Below are 12,132 nucleotides of genomic sequence, written 5' to 3' on the forward strand. Positions count from 1 at the left end.
TGGGGAAGGGCGGCCAGGTGCGGACGCTACGTCTCACACACCGGCGCTGTTTTTCATGGCGGCGTCTCGGAGTTGGTGGCACTGTGTGCTTGCCGATCTTTCAGATCGGTGGCTTTAGGGTTCATGGATGGTGTCGGCGAGGCGGCGGCGACGACTCCATCAGATGGTTTTTTCCTCCTGCTCTGTCCCCGTTGCTTGCGGCGTGGTCTCCGACGCCAAGGTGGAGCGGAGAGGATTCGTCCAGGAGTACGTGCGAGACGGTGGTCCGATGCGGTGACAGACTGGAAGATGGTGCACCTTGTGGTGGGTTCGTGGTTGAAGGCTGATGGTTACGGTTCCCTACTCCGACATCGTCGTGCGTGGGTGCCGATGTGCTGAAGTTCGATGGCGTGTCCGAGGGACATGTTGCCCTGGTCCGATTCTTTCAACGGCAATGGTTTGTCCTATGGCAAACTACATTGGAGGTCCGAAAAGCTGATGATCGGCGATGGAGCCGCGTCGAGCTCGGGTGAAGAGGTGATCTGCCCATTTTTTCCTTGGTGGCTGCTACGGTGGTGCCAAAGAAGATGGATAGGCGCTGGTTTGTCACATAGGTTTAGCCTATCTTTCCAGATCTGTAAGATCGGTGTATACGTACTTTGTATCTCGTCTTTTATTTATCAATGAGAATCGTATTACCATGCAAAAAAAAGGTGCGGACGCTACGTACGGATGCGGTACTTGTTGCCACGTGTCGCTCGCTGGCTAGTCTACTTACCTTTGAAGAGGTCGGGCTTTTTATAGGGGAAATGCTTGCTTTCGGTCGACCGATCGGTCCGTGTTTAATCGGTCGTCACGAGTCCAACGCCGAGCGCTCCCGCAGTTGCTTTTCTCCCCATCGTGGGTGGTCCCTACATGCATGGCTGATTATTCTATTGGACAGGTCTAGCGAGCGGCTGCATGCCCATTGGTTAGTCTGAGCGGTCACACCAAAATGGAAAGTGCTCACATAAACGGAAAGATGTGTCTAGCTGTCAAAGAAATGGTAGGCTTGCTGATATCATTTTGTTGTATTAAAAAAGCTGTAACTTTTAAACCGTGTGGCAAAATTACAATCCGTTTTCACTTTTAGAATTCGAACGACGAGAGCTTCGAAACTAGACCACATTTTCATATGTTTCGACGCAATTTTTTAACAAGCAACTTTGATGCGCGACAGAGCAACTTTGTTGTGCGGGAAAACAATTTTGGTATGCGGCAAAGCAACTTTGGTGTGCAACAAAAACACTTGATTTACAACCATGGTAGGCTTCACAACACCTGCAGCAACAACTCCTAATGTTACTCTACAGGACACTAAAATTGCTCGGCCGAGTACCAAAGTTGCTCGCAGGACACTAAAAATTGCTCGGTCGGGCGCCAAAGTTGCTCTGTAGGGTTCAAAAACTGCGTCGCCAGGCACCAAAGTTGCTTTGCAGGGCACTTAAGTTGCTTCGTCACACATTGAAATTGCTCCCATGGACACCAAAATTATTGTCGGGCACCAAAGTTGTGCCTTCGTGTACCAAAAAATGTAGATGTTCGTTGCACACCAAAGTTGCTTTGTCGCACACCAAAGTTGGTTTGCTACACAATAAAGTTGCGCCGCCTCGCATCAAAGTTACTTGTGAAAAAAATTCATCGAAACATATGAAAATGTGGTCTAGTTTCGAAGCTCTTGTCATGGGGATTTTAGTAGTGAAAACGAATTGTAATTTCATCGCACGGTTTAAAAGTTATAGTTTTTTTTAAAAATGACACATGATATTAGCTAGCCTACCATTTCATTGACAACTGGACAACCTTGTGTGTGTGCCCGGGACATCCATGCAGCACGCGTCCGCCCGTAAGATTTCAGGTTATTCTATTCCATCAACCGAGCCAGGTAGGGGCAGGCTTGCATGCAGCATGGACAACCAGCATGTAGTCTATGTTAACTTTCCATTTGACTTTTAACTTGTACCAACTACATGTAATTTGAATGAGCTGTGTAAGGCTTTTTACAATCCAAAGTGTTCACTAAGATGTTTACTAAAGTAAACCAAATATTTTGTTAAATAGTGGTGCTTATTTGTACATGATAGATTTCTAATTAGGCATCTGCCTAGTGTAAATAAGCACAAACACTTAAATAAAATCTGTTTATTTTGGTAAGCATGCACTTAAGCGTCTTGCACTGTGCATGCCCTAAGGCCACAAGTGAGCGGTCTAGAATTGCTAATGTAACTCACGAACATTGTATTTCAATAATGTTAGAGTTTTTATTTATTTTGTGGTTATGGTTTGTGATTTTTGTTGGAATCAATGTTTATTATTGTTGCAAAGGAATTCGATGCAAAGCATGATGAGCTCTTAAACTTGGATTTTATTTAATTTTGTTGTAGTTGTTGATCATTATTATTGTAATTCGTGATAATTATTGTTGGAAATGAATTAGCCAGTAAAATATTTTCACACAATGATTTTCTTAATGTTGGAATTGCTATTTAGTTTTGTGGTAACTGCTAGTGATTATTGTTGGAATGCGTGATTATTATTGTTGTAAAGGAACTTGATGAAAAATATTTTGCACAATGAGCTCTTAAAGTTGGAATTGCTATTTATTTTTGTTGTAGTCAATAGTAATTTTTGTTGTAATTTGCGATAATTGTTGTTGGAAAGGAAACTACTATAAAATATTTTCACACAATGATTTCTTAATGTTGGAATTGCTATTTATTTTTGTTGTAGTCACTGGTGAATATTATTGTAATCAGTGATGATTAATGTTGCAAATGACTCTGCTACAAAATATTTCCCACGATGAACTTCTATTGGTGGATTATTTTTTGTTATAATCGTTGGTGATTACTGTTGAAATTTTATAATTGTTGTTGTAAATGAATCCATCGCAGAATATTATGCGCCTAAGAAATTGTTAATATTACAATATTTCCACGTACAATATCATTTGGAAAGCAGCTTGTCTTTGAACATATGAGAGAGAAGGTTGGAGAAGCACACATGGTGGGCTCCACATGCAACAGACAAAGGCAAGAACACCACGTCACCCCCCATCAGTCCAAACAACACCTGACGAAATAGGAACCTTTCACCACATGCAAGTGACCAGATCGTGATGCAGTGTGAAAGAATTAAATTCACTCTCTCTCACCTGACACAAGGAGCAGACCACGAAAGCGACCTCGCCTGATGCAGCGCACAAGCCGGAAGGAACCATACCGAGTCAGAAAACAGTAACTGATTCCCTGTCGTACGATGGCAGATGAACGGGTAGGGGAACGACCGATCTTGGGCACGCGGATCCGCCGACCGACGCGTAGCGCGGCCCCTTTTTATAGTGGTACACTGGTACCCCTTGAAAGATAGGTCAGGAGAAAGAAAAGATTGGGCTTCATATTCAGCGTGAAGGGAGCCGGCCCAATACAAGGTCGTAGCTCTTGAATCAGAGAGCAGCGCTAGCGGGACTCGCTACCCAGCGAAAGATAGTACCACCTCGGAAGATTAGAGACAACACCACCAGCTTAAATAGGAGAATCCACAGCACCCCACCACGACCTTACTTGAACAGGATCTGTTCTATAGGATCGTACCGTTGCATCCTTGACTAATAAGGAGGCAAGCACTTAAGCCTGGTTGATGAAGTATGACCTGTGGGCCAGAGCGTGATTAACGGCCTAAATCGTTCCGGTTGGTCTGGTCTGTGGCTGTAGAGGATCGTTCCTGGTCTGTCTTCGACTGACTTGGGTGGCACACAGGTTGTCTGACAGGCAACAAATTCATTTTTGCCCTTTTCAATATACCAGCTGTAGAAACGCAGGAGTACGGTCTCACTTTGGTTCGGTCAGATATCATTTCAGTCACATAGAATTCAAAAATACCATGAAATTGCACTATACTGTATTTTCTACTACGTCTCACTTTGGTTCGGTCAGATATCATTTCAGTCACATAGAAATCAAAATACCATGAAATTGCACTATACTGTATTTTCTAGTACGTCTCATTTTGGTTCACTTTGGTTCGGTCATATATCATTTCAGTCACATAGAATTCAAAATACCATGAAATTGCACTACACTGTGTTTTCTAATACACTCGTTTTTTTTTTGAACAGTACGTATCAAAGACGTCCCTGAGATAAGTAGCTACATCACGGAGAGATGACAAATACATGTAAAGCTGCAATTTGTGCAAATGGTTTGTATGCATGTCATGACACGACGCTTCAACAGCATGTTGGCCACACAACAGAATCAGAAATACTTTAGAAGGTTACCGCAGAATGCATTGTACCTCAGTACACACGAATCAAAACTGCAAAGCAAGATACATATATTATTGTGTTGCGACAGTAGTTCCTTTCCCCCCACAAAACCTATGCTTCTCCGTTTCTTTCACTCGAACAGTTCTTCATATTTATATGGAACAGCATGGACACAACAGCAAACATCGGAACTATACAATGATGAATTATGCTTCGGCCATGACGTAATCGATGGCTTGCTTGCAGATTCCGGTCATCGTGGCCTCTGGTCCATAGACCTGCATTGAATTGTTGGGCAAAATCAGCTCGTCTGTTATGGGGATGTGAATGCCTGACAATCTCCTTCAATATATACTTAATTCTTAGCTAACATACTCCAAAATCAAGTACGAAATAGAAGCTAAGATCATTCGTGTATTAATACAGATAGAGATGGTTGATTTGTGTTCACCAACAAGAACTTATTGGATCGTACCTCAATCGGAAGACCAAGCTCTGAACCTAGGGCACGCATTTTGGCGAGTCCAGTTTGGTAGTTCGGACCACCTCTCCGAACATAAATGTTCACCCTTGCTGCCTTCAACTTGGATTCCTGGTACCAGATTTGAAGGCAATGTGATAAGATGGGTGAGGATTTCAATGTAGACAGCTTAAGTTGGTTGGGGCATATAACAGCAATCCAACCAAATGGTACAGCTTACCTTCTCTCTTAAAGCCCGAATGATGCCACTAAATGTAGCAGCAACATCAGTGAAGTTTGCTATACCCCTCCAATGAGAAGAGCTCTCTTCCGGCCATCAGGATCAGCGGTGACACACTACGCAGTATCAAAATGATATTCAGAAGGGAGAAAACGAATATGTAGAAACAGCGAGCTACAAGATTCCAGGTTTCTTACATCCAAAACCACTCTAGCATACTGCAAAACTTCTTCCTCTTTGGGAGCTCCACTGTACTCTGCATAATTTCCTAGCTCTGCAGCATATCCCAAGTCTCCAACCTGGAAATAAGATTATCAGTTATCATCTTGATTAACATTTAAAACCTATCTAAACATCTGGAACAAAGTTAAGTATACCGTGTCAGCGTATATGACACTCGCACCACCACCTGCAACCATTGTCCAAATGCGTCCTTTCGGGTTCAGAACAGTGAATTTCAGTGATGCGCTCGTCTGAAAGAATGAAAAATGTTACATCACATTATCTACATCCAGTACTAAATCAAACAGCCATATTATGTTGGCATAATTTAACTTTTAGGCGAACTGTAACTCTAAATATTTATATTTATAGGAAGCGAACTTGAGAAAAAAAAATGAAAAGAACGAAATATGAGTATACCTTCTCATCCAGTTCATGGATATAACTTTCTGAGGGGCTCATGACTCTTCCGAAAGGTAGAGGGAACTCAAGGTTACCCCACCTGTAAATTGAATACAATGGTCAGAATGATATGTTCAGAAAAAGTTGCACTACACCATAAGGTAAGATTTGGAAGACTAAATCGTACTTCTTAAAGTTCTTGAAAGCAGCGGTGTCATCCAGTTCACCTCTCATGTCCAGAGGGTATGGTTCCCCGTTTACCAGAGTGAATGGATTCATCTCCATAAATGAGAAATCCAAGTCTGCCAAAAGAATTAATGGTTATAAGATGATTTTGAGGGCAACACGATAACTTCAGTTTTAAGTGCACTTGCAAGTGCCAGCTACCTTGGAAAACTGAAAATGACCCTCTAATAAAATCTCCTATTTTCGTGCGGACCTGAAATTTAGACAGAAATTGTGAATGATGGTTAATGGAGAACTAGGTAATTATTATCGGCAGCAGACAAGTACTTCCTAAATATAAGTAATTAGAACATTACAGATGGCATGAGTAGAATGCAAAAGCTTACTTCCAATGGAAGGGTGGCGATCAGTGGAGCGCATGCATCAAGTGTCATTGTCTTCTCTGTGGGAAGAGTGATCGTCTTAACCTTATCCCAGTTTTCCTCAATCTCGATACCTCCACACTCTGAGAAGCTAATGGTGCAACCAAGCCTGTCTGATACAATCGAGAGATAATACTCTTGCTCGTGCGGCACAAATGGCTCGACTATGAACGTTGTAATCGGAGCCTTACAGCCGCCCATCTCGACCTAGATATACAAGCACACCAAGGTAGATCAGAAATAGTTCTCATTCCCAAGATTGATCAGGGGAGTATGCCATGGTATTAGTTCTGTAGGTACCTCAACTCCCAACCGCTCCTTGACAAATTGGCGGACTTGAGCAAGATCCAGGTTGAGGGCCACAAGGCCACTCTTCCCACGCTTACCGAAGAGCATGTCAGGTTTAACAACCAGCTTCATAGACGAGAGCCATGGCTCCTGGTTCGCAAGCTCCGTGAAATCCGTTGATTCTGTAACCTGAGAAATAGCAAGATGCAAGTTCAGAAACTAACCACCGAATATAACAGCAAACATTGGGATTATTTTACAAAATAAACAAACATGATACCCTTTTTTTTTTATTATGAGCTTTGCAATTCAAACGATTTAGCCAGCTAGTAAAATCAGGTAATGTGACAGTGAACAAAGGCACTTCTCTGAGAAAATCACAAATACAACAATATTTGTAGTTAGAAGCTAGATCCAACGAATGTTGCAGGCAGCACCCTAACATACATTCAGGTAACGAAATGGCCATACCTACCGAGCACACGCAAGAAATTCCCAACAGATGAACAGATCCGATAAGGGGCGTCACTTGTCTCGGCTGATGAAACCTAGTAGTAAGGCAGCACCGCCGGTGAAACCCACAGGCGGCATCACAGATATAGCACTTGCATTGCTGCCTTGTGGGCAGCAAGCAGAAGTCAGCAGCTCATGTGAGTTGCTGATGCGTGATTGTTACTACAGAGCGGAGAGCCTCGGTCTCACTGACATGCTTTGGTCGAAGCCAATTATCATCAAAATTCAAGACGCACTGACCATGTCCTACGTTTCGGCAATCCCAAAGCACAACAACAAGTAGTAAGTACGGCAGTAATAGAAACACGCGTCATCCCAAAATTCTCTACCGCCACGGCTGAACCCCGATCGCGCGCCGGGCCATGGACGCCGAGATCCACCGGCCGCCCCGCGGGATCCAGCCCGGATCGGACACGCGCGCGCGCGCGAAGGAGGGAGGGGGATAAGGCGGGGCATGGTCACCTGGGCGGATAGGATGTGGAGGTCGATTCCGGCGAGGCGCTTGAGGTGCTCCCGGAGGAGGCGCTTGGAGTCGAACTCCCGGATCTTCTTCCGCGCCATGGCCGAGGTGGGTGGTTAGGTGGAAGCTGCGGCAGCGCGCGGTGGTTTCAGCAGCTCGATCGGGGCGCGGGTCGGACCGAGGACGGGGTATATATGTGGGGATGTGATGTGAGCCCGTGGGTTTGGGTAGTGGCGAATTTGGTGCTGGGTAGATGGGATCTGGGTAGCTGGCGATGGTTTCGCCCGTGGTACACAATGTTTGGTGCGTGCTGCTGTGAGACTCTGACTTTTTTTTTTTTTTTTGCGAATTGTGAGACTCTGACTCGCTACTCGATCAATCACTATATAATTATAAGTGGTTCAAATACAGGGTTCCGCAGCGTTATGCTGGAATTTGAATGGAAATCGTCTAGCGAGCTAGCTCGACGATGAAGGAGGAAGGGAATTTGTGTTGCCTGAAGAACAAGTCTTTACAATTTCCTTTGGAAAGTGCTGGGCGTCCCCCGGGGGATCTGATTTCTCAGCCCCCGGGTCGCCAGCCGTCGGATCGACCATCTTGGACGGCTAGATCTACTTTTACGGAATGTAGCAAAAAAACACCTCCCGGCAGCAAAAAAATAACCCGCTTTTGCTACATTGTAGCAAAAAACGGTTCAACCACGAAATCAAATAAAAAGGCTGAGCTCGCCGGAAACCTCGCCGGGGACATCGCCGGAGAGCTCGTAGCACAAAAATTATGCTATTGTAGCAAAAAAAAATGATAATGTAGCAAAAATAAAAAATCGTCGGGGACAATAATGAGACCTCACCGGAGACTTCGCCGGAGTAATTGGAGCAAAACCGCATAAAAATTGTAGCAAAAAAATATTCCTACCGTACAAATCAACATGACGGAGACCTCATCGGAGAACACCGCCCATGTTGCAGCAACTCCGTCCACCTAAGATAGCAACACCTCGGACCATCGATAGTAACGTCGGACACCTACGGTAGCAAATCCACCCCTCCACTGGTAGTAACGCTAGATGCCAAATGTAGCAACGCCGGTATCCGTCGGTAGCAAGGCCATGTGCCGGTGGTAGCACATGCCCTTGCCGGTGGTAGCACACACACTCGCCGGTGGTAGAGCGATGCAGGCACCATGAGAAAAGCTAGCCACCACGACGGGCTCGAGGGCGTGTAATCCGGCGGCACGGCGCGCAGCGAAGGGCTCGATGGCGTGTAGTCTGGCGAACCGGCACGCTGTGAAGAGCTCGATGGCGTGTAGTTTGGCGAATCCGTGTGCGGCGAAAGGCTCGAAGGCGTGTACTCCGCGGACGACGAGGTGTAGGACTCGTCGAAGTCGAAGAAGAAGGGGGCGCCCGTTGAAGATGGCGAATAGCCTGGTGAATCCGCACGCGGCGAAGCGGGCGCTCCATGGGGGATGGAGGCGGCGCTCCATGGAGAAGGGTGATGAGGGAGATGGAGGACCAGGAGGTTGTAGGGGAGCTGCGGGAGGCGCAGCGGGGCGAGCGCCCGTCGTGGCATCCATTCCGGCCTCCATCTCCCACAACGTCGTCGACGGCGACGCGCGATTTGGCGGCGGCAGCGGCGGGCACGTCGGCGGCGGAGGGCGCAGCACACAAATAGGCGGACTAAGCGGCGGGCACGTCGGCGGCAGAGCGCGGCGCACGACTGGGGACGGCGGCAAGGTCGCGCGGCCTGGAGAAGCAGGCCCGTGCGAGGAATTGGGGAAGAGATTAGGCAGCAACATCATGGGTCCCACCAACACGTGTCGTTACCTGGAGGCGGGGGTTGCCAGCCACGGGATCCCCCGGGGGTTTCTAATCATTTTCCATTTCCTTTTCTGAATCGATCACCGATTCATCCACACGATACGCTGCTACGGGTCTTACGTCTTGGGCTTTACTCTTTGAACTGGTCTTGGGCCGCGAGGTGGGCCTCGCGGATACGTTGTCCCTCTTCTTTTCGCCTCCAGCAATGTTTGTGTTGTGAATGATAATACCCCCTCCTCAAGTTCCAGCTTCTCCCCATGTGCAGCAAGTACATGGCAATCCTTTCCATTGTGGCACCATCTTGCTTCCTCGCCGGATCACCCTCGACCTGCAGATCTTGAGTGCTCGTCTTGTCCGTTGGCTTCAATGCTTTTTTCATTTGGACTGCGCACACTGAGCTCTGTGAGTAGTTGTTCGGTTTTTTGTCAGTTAGATAATGTTCCGTGACAATGTCCATCCACTTGGATTTGGCCATGGACACGGCATACACTGAATGAGGCCTCCTTGATGAATTATCAGCAACCACGTTGGAGGATCCCTTTTGTATTGTATCTTATGCTGCAAGACCAAGGGTGAGGATGGAGTGGCTGCAGTCAGGGAAGCTGTGGCGGTGCTCGGCGGCATAAGGAGGAGGAGGTCGGGCATACGCTGCCAGAAGAGGGAGGGGTGGGGAAGGGGAAGGTCAATTCGGGATCATTAGGGAGTGTGGCAATCGACAGGTGGGGGTGTGCGGAATTAGGGCACCACCCACTCTAGGCCTGTTGGGATGAATATGGGGAAGTGGAGGCAGAGAAGTAGACAGAGAAGTGGAGGTCCGGCTAGGCCGGGACAAATTTCAGGCCAAAACTGAAGCCTAGCCCGGCCCAAGATTATCTTCGGGCTAAATTTCAAGGCCTAGGCCCGGCCCGGTGGTCAGGCATTGTTGGGCTCGACCAGGGATTTTCGGGCCGGGTTGGGCTTCTCATGGCCAGATATACATGTAAGTAACATTGTCAGTGAACAATGATATTGGATAGACCCTAATTTGAATACCGTGAAACACATCGTCAATACAAGTTATCAGTAGTTTATCAAAGACAATGTATTACTGTTATTAAGATCATTAGACCACGACAATGTTATGAGCTATCATATGATATGGATGTCATAGGATCTTCAAACGTCACTTCGTAACCGGGTGATTACAATGATGATCTTCGTTATTCCGGAAGGATCTAGAATAGTTTCAGAAGGTTTCGAAAGAGTCCAAAATATTTCAGAAGGTTGGAAGGGTCCGGAAGGGAAAGGCCCAGAGGGGCACAATGGGCCTTGGCCGCAGGGGGCCCACCAAGGTCGGCTCATAAGGGGAAGAGTAGAGTCCAACATGGACTCTCCTCCCTCAATTCGGATGGGGGGGAGGAGTTTGTTTGAACTCCAACTTCCCCTAGGTCGGTTGGGGGGAGGAGGAGTTCATCCTGGACTCCAACTCCCCCTAGTTGGTTTAGAGGAGGGGGCAAGGGCCGACCGGCCTCCTATTTAAAGGGGAGGAGAGGGGTCGGCCAAAGGACCCCGAGCCGACCCTCTCCCGAAACCCTGGTCACAAGGAGATGTATTATCCCACGAACTAATGTTGCACGTGCAACACCTCCGCGGTATCGACACGTACGAGATCAACAACACCGTGTCGAAGTATTATCAAGCACACCGTCGAAGTGGGAATGTGTCGATAAAGATTCGACAGTGCTTCTACGAGCCCGACTAGATTAGATCTATGAGGGAGTAGAACAGCAGCACTCCGTGAAGAAGTTTAAGTATATCTCCGTGGCAGTTCTCCGGTGTATACAACTAGGGCGCTGGCAAGGGGAGGGGCGGTGCGGTGGTGGTGGCGTCCAACGACGGCTTTGGTGTAGGCGACGCGGCTAGATGAGTCTAATTGCACGGATCGACTTGTGTATTCATCAACCTCGTCATCGACAACTTCCGCTAGTTTGATCTACGAGGGTATGTTCTTCTCTCGCATATGGTTCTGGTTATGCATAGGACTTTTTTATTTTTTATACGCGTTCCCCAACTGCCAGCGTCTCGAAAAATGTCGCCCCATTAAGGAAAAAATTCCGCCTCGCGTTTAAGTGACTGTCACGATGGGCCCACCACTCGCGCCGTCTCTCCGAGTTACGTCCGGCACCCACGTGATGACCTCTGTGTAGCAGGAACAGTAGGGAATGTCGGACAGTGTATTGGGTCGCGCCGAACCAAATCGTCCTTTAGAACACGCGGCTCGGAGCGATCAATTGTTCGGCGCGTCTCAAATCACTTTGAGGGACGATTTAGAGACACAACTAGAGATGTTGTAACTCCATACATATAAAAAAAAGACAAATCATGTGGTAACTGTGATAACAATGAGCCCAATTGAGAGCCTTTAATTTGTACTTGCACATCGGAAACGTGATATCCCTCTAAGTAATGATTATTCTCATTTGTGTTAGTGTAAATTCTTTTTGAGTTATGGCTCAAATAGTTCTGTACACCTGTTGAGTAAACAAATTCAGAATTTCTGATGTTGAAGATCTTCTCAAGGGAAGCCACCATCGTGGCGACCCACCGGGGAGCAGCTCCGTCGATCTGGACATAACGCCATTCTCGACATGAAAAAAGCACCACCGTGGCACTAAGAAGAACCTCCACGACATAACGCCATTCTCGACATGGAAAAAACACCTAGAATTACACCAGCCGGCAAGGCCTATACAGAGAGGACGGGCTCCCCTCCCCTACCCACTCCAGCCGGCAAGGCCACCGGAGGAGAGGGGAAGAGGAGCCGGGGCGACTCTCTCAGGGTAGAGAGAGAAAGGGCA

The 12,132-nt window shown here is 47.1% G+C and overlaps 1 non-coding gene and 1 pseudogene across 1 annotated transcript; one reads left to right on the forward strand and one right to left on the reverse strand.

Annotated features, from left to right (window-relative positions):
• Window positions 1-3,571: 3,571 nt before the first annotated feature.
• Window positions 3,572-3,791, forward strand: LOC124658592. The gene has a single exon (XR_006989306.1). It is a non-coding gene; the product is annotated as a small nucleolar RNA U3 (small nucleolar RNA).
• A 479-nt stretch (window positions 3,792-4,270) lies between these two features.
• LOC124653844 lies at window positions 4,271-7,653 on the reverse strand (annotated as a pseudogene).
• Window positions 7,654-12,132: the final 4,479 nt, after the last annotated feature.

Source organism: Lolium rigidum, chromosome 5, assembly GCF_022539505.1.
Source record: "Lolium rigidum isolate FL_2022 chromosome 5, APGP_CSIRO_Lrig_0.1, whole genome shotgun sequence".
In the NCBI taxonomy this organism is placed as follows: domain Eukaryota; kingdom Viridiplantae; phylum Streptophyta; class Magnoliopsida; order Poales; family Poaceae; genus Lolium; species Lolium rigidum.